This window comes from Urocitellus parryii, chromosome 11, assembly GCF_045843805.1.
Source record: "Urocitellus parryii isolate mUroPar1 chromosome 11, mUroPar1.hap1, whole genome shotgun sequence".
Lineage (NCBI taxonomy): Eukaryota > Metazoa > Chordata > Mammalia > Rodentia > Sciuridae > Urocitellus > Urocitellus parryii.
In genome coordinates this window covers 71,318,276-71,323,737 of record NC_135541.1, presented here as the reverse complement: position 1 = coordinate 71,323,737, position 5,462 = coordinate 71,318,276, and the positions used below count along the sequence as shown (strand labels likewise).

Below are 5,462 nucleotides of genomic sequence, written 5' to 3'. Positions count from 1 at the left end.
ACTTACCTAAGCAGAACCCCACACAGAAACCAGTGATATGTAGGAAAACCTTAACTGTAATTAATGAAGAGCTGAAAGTTCAGTGTGGAAAAATCTGTGAGTTAAAAACTCCAGAAGACTCCCCACACTCTTGTGAGTTTTACTGCCTGGAGCTGTACCATGTCCTCACAGTGAAGATTAAGGAAATTCCTTCATGCTCTGTCAGGGGGAGAGGAAAGGTAGCCATCCTAAAATACACCAGGGTACTCTGGTCTTAGCAAGCCTTTCTCAAGAGAAACTACTGGAACCTAACCTATTGGAGTTTTGACGGAAAAAACAGACTTGGAAACAGGAAAAAATATCCAAATTCAGGCCCCTCTAGCCATCCTGACTCACTTTACATAGGGAGAAAACTGCAAGTCACTTGTAAAATTCATAGTCTGGGTTCACAGACTCCTTTAAAGACTGAGAAGTAATCATAGGACTATAGAATACTTCTCCTTCTCTAACATCTTACCACCACCTCACTAATGACCAACTTACGATAGGTCCTCTCATCCAGATTTCAACAAAGAGTTACAAGGCATACTAAAATGGGAAAAACAAACCAATGGAGGGAAAAATACCACCACCACCACACAGTCTGAAGAGACAGAACAACCATTAAAACTAGATTTGGAAATGGCAGGATTGTTGAAATTATTAGACCATGAATTTAAAACAACTGTGATTATTATACTAAGATCTCTAATGGGAAAAGTAGACAATATTCAAGGAAAGATGGATAAACAGACAGATGGGAAATCTAAAAAGGATCAAAAATGCTTGAGAACAAAAATGGTGTAATAGAAATAAAAAGTGCCTTTAATGGGCTCATTAATAAATTGGATATGGTGGAGAAAACAATCTTTTGGGTCAATATTTGGAGATTAAAAATACATTTATAAATAACATCTGGATTAAAGAAAAAACTCAAAAATAAAATTAACATATTTTAATTGAGATAAATAAAATGTAAAATACACTAAATTAAGTGAAAATGAAAATACAACTTATCAGGGGCTGGGATTGTGATTCAGTGATAGAGTCTTCACCTCCCACATGTGAGACCTTGGGTTTGATTCTCAGCACCACATAAAAATAAATAAGTAAAATAAAGGCATTGTGTCCAACTACAATTAAAAAATAAATATTAAAAAAAATACAACTAATCAAAATTTGTGGGATGCAATGAAAATACTGCTTACGGGAACATTTATAGCATTAAATGTAGATATTAGAAACAAATATCTATAATCAATTATCTTGCATCCACTTTAGGAAACTGGAAAAAAAGAGAAAATTAAACACAGCATAAGTAGAGTAAAGCAATAGCACAAACTAGAGCAGGGCTGGAGTTATAGTTCAGTGGTAGAGCACTCACCTAGCATGTACGAGAGACACTGGGTTTGATCCTCAGCACCACATAAGGTCTGATCCTCAGACCTTAAATAAAAATAAAGGCCCATTGACAACTAAAAAATTAAAAAAAAAAAACTAGAACAGAAATCAACAACTTGAAAACAAGTTATTAACAGAGAAAAATTGACCAAACCAAAAACTGGTTCTTTTTTAAAAAAATATTTATTTCTTTTTTAGTTGTACACATGCCTTTATTTTTATTTATTTATTTTTATGTGGTGCTGAGGATCGAACCCAGGGCCTTGCACGTGCCAGGCGAGGCTGAGCCACAACCCCAGCCCCCCAAAACTGGTTCTTTAAAAAGACATGTAAATGACAGCCTCCTTCCTTCCTTTTTTTTTCTGGAGAAAAAAAAATATCAGCTTTTTTATGTATAATGTTAGGGGTCAAATCCAGGGCCTTGCACAACCACTGAGCTACACTCTCAGCAAGAGAGAGAGAGAGAGAGAGAGAGAGAGAGAGAGAGAGAGAGAGAGAACATAAATTATACAATCCAAGTCAACATCCTATCAATTTATTTGGTATCATTATCAGTAAAGTGAATCTATAGTTTATATGGAAAGAAATAAAGGAGGGGACATGACTGCAGAACCTATGGATATTGAAAGGATAAGAAGGGATTATTACTATGAACAACTTTAGGCTCACAAATTTGGTGACCTATATGAAATGGGACAATCCCTTTGAAGACAACTGCCAGAATTCAAGCACGAAAAAATAGAAATCTGAATAGGCCTATATCTATTAAGGAAATAGAATCAACAGTTAGTATCTGTTTCAAAGAGAAAGCACCAGGCCTGAAAGGGCTCACTAGTGAATTCTAAAGAAGAAATTATACCAGTTCTCTATGATCTCCTTCAGAAGATAGACGGAGAAGGACTAGTTCTGAATTCATTTTGAGACCAGCACCAACAACAGACAAACACAATATAAGAAAATTGCAGACTAACATGTCTCATGAATATACAGGCAAAAGTCCTCAACAAAATATTAGCAATCAAATCCAACAATGCCTAAAAAGGAATACATACCATGATCAAGTGGGATTTATCCCAGGTATGCAAGGCTGGTTATATGCTCATGGATAGAAAGACTATTAATATTGTCAGGAGGTCATTTCTTCCCAGTGTAGTTCATAGATTTCAATACAATCCAAGTCAACATCCAGTCAGTTTATTTGGTATCATTATCAGTAAAGTGAATCTATAGTTTATATGGAAAGCAAAAGACCCAGAATAGCCAACATAATATTGAAAGAGTAGAACAAAGTTGGGGAACTGACATTACATGATTTCAAGACTTACTATAAAGTTGTAGTATGGTATTGACAAAAAAATACACAAATGGATCAATGGAACAGAATACAGAGTCCAGAAACAGACCCATAAAAATAGAGTCAACTGATCTTGACAAAAAATTTTTAATAAGGACAATACAACAGAGAAAACATAGTCTTTTAAGCAAATGTGCTGGAACAACTGGACATCCATATTCAAAAATGAATCTAGATACAGACCTCTACCTTTCTCAAAAATTATCTCATAGATAAAAATATAAACACTAAACTCTAAAACCCCTAGAGTGTCATAAATTCATTAAATATATTTGTTGCCTTAGCATCCATTCTTAGGCTTAGACGTAAGTTGCTTGAGATGAAAACTCTTACCTCAGCTTTGGCCTAGTTACCTTTGGCATTGTTAAAACTTCCTCCTGGTACAGTTATTTGTGATTTGGTCTACTTGTTCTTCATCTCACTGACCCCATAGCTGCTGACCACAATAAAACCTAAACACCAACATCAGGGTTATGTAAATAAGTGCCTCTTTAGTACATATCTTCTTTGAACTAGCTAATTCACAATTCCTTCAGGAAAACCAGAGGGCATCATGTCCATGGATGTTAATACAGCCATAGTCCCATAGGTCCTTTCTCCTTCTCACTCCCCACACAATTGTTGAACTGCCTTCTCTAGACCTCCTGATGTCCTGTCATCAGTTCCCTGATCTACCTGGGACTCATAAATAAAATATGTCTTTTTTCATGCATTTTTATTTCCTCATTGTATCCCACTTGACACATGCCCCCAATCATGACCAGGCCACTCCTAAAGAGTGACTATCTTGGCTTATGGCTATCCTCAGGAAAGAGATTTCAGGATCAGATTAGGAAAAAAAAATCACAACATAGATTATAGCAAAGGAAAAAAAATCTAGATGACCTTTGGTTTGGCAATGATTTTTTGATACAATATTAGAATCATGAGAGAGGAAAGAAATAACTAATAAGCTGAAATTCATTAATGTTTTCTTCTATTTGTATGAAGAATGTCATTGGGATTTTAATAGGAGTTGCATTAAATCTGTATAATGCTTTTGGCAGTGTGGCCATTTGACAATGTTAATTCTGCCTATGCAAGGGCATGAAAGATCTTTCTATCATCTACGGTCTTCTTCAGTTTCTTTTTTCAGTGTTCTGTAGTTATAATTATAGAGGTCTTTCATTTTCTTTTGTTAGATCGATTCTCAAATATTTTATTTTTTGAGACTATTGTGAATGGGGTAGTTTTCTAATTTCTCTTTCAGTGGATTCATCACTGATGTTTAGGAACACATTTGATTTATGGGTTTCAATTTTATATCCTGCTACTTTGCTGAATTCATTTATAAGTTCTAGAATGTTTCTGGTGGTGAAATTCATTAAAATTAAAAAATTTTTCAGCTTTTTCTCCTAGCCACACACTACGAGAACATTTTTGAAAGACTTATCTGATCAAAGGCAGTTACCCAAAATATAAAGAGCTCTTAGAACTCAACAATGAGAAAATGAACAACTCAATTTTTTTAAAAAATGGACAAAATGCCTGAATAAATATCTTACCAAAGAAGATATAAAATGGCCAAAAAGCATATGAAAATATGCTCCACATCACATGTCATCAAGGAAATGCAAATTTAAAGAGCATTAAATACCACTACACACCTAATAGAATAGCCCAGATTTGAAACATTGACAATACCAAATGCTGACAAGGATGTAAACCAATGGCAACTCTCATTTATAGCAGATGGGGATGCAAAATTATAAAACCACCTGAAAGATCCTATTTTTTTCTTCTGCTAAACAGACTTTTACCATGTGATCCAGCAGTTGTGCTTCTTGTATTTACCCAAAGAAGTTGAAAAAATTGTGTTCATGCAAAAATTTGCACATGGATGTTTATAGTGATTTTATTCATAATTTCCCAAACTTGGAAGCAGCAAGTTGTCCTTGAATATATGATTGGTTAAAATGAAGTATAGTACACCCAGAAAAATAGAATATTAGTCAGTGTTAAAAAGAAATGAGCTAAAGGTCAGTGAGTTGGTGTGAAGTTCTGGCACATGTGGTTGGGCTGGGATGCATTCTTCCTGGTCTTCCTCCGTGGCTGGTTTGGGTACAGTAGACCTTCAGTTGCTACATTTCATCAAGGTGGAAACTCAGAAGCAGTGCCTCTAGCAGCTGGTACACCAGATGACTAAATTTTGTTGGGAGAGGTACAGGGACAAACCTGGGCCAAAGTTGGATAGTTGGGCTGAGTCCTAGTTCTGTGAGCTGCTTTGAGTGCTTCATTGATACAAACTAATTCATCTTGAATCAACTGGAACAGATCCAGAAATCCAAGCCAGTCTTCTCAGGAAGCCTTTCTGACTGATCTCAGCATTACCTTTTTGGAAAAGCAAGGTAGAGTAAGAAAGGGAGAGCTGTTGATGGGATGGTTGGACAAATGGCTGTGGGGAATTGGCTCTTATCTTTTGTTACTCTTGGGACATTGGTCACCTGAGAATGAACAAAGATCATTTTTGCATGTGTAGGGTTTGAGGGTCATAGGTGTATTTGTGTTTTTAATGTTAATCTTGTAAAAACATTACATGCATGTTGCCATGTATGGGACTATGCTTTTTCTCAAATTTCCCTTAACTGCTTCCCATAATTTTGATAGTGAAACTGCTTTCTGTAACCTGATGGTGGGATCACACAGGTAA

At 35.6% G+C, this 5,462-nt stretch overlaps 1 pseudogene; it reads left to right on the top strand.

Annotated features, from left to right (window-relative positions):
• The first annotated feature begins 4,836 nt into the window (after window positions 1-4,836).
• LOC113197555 (mitochondrial import inner membrane translocase subunit Tim8 A pseudogene) lies at window positions 4,837-5,131 on the top strand (annotated as a pseudogene).
• The last annotated feature ends 331 nt before the right edge of the window (window positions 5,132-5,462 follow it).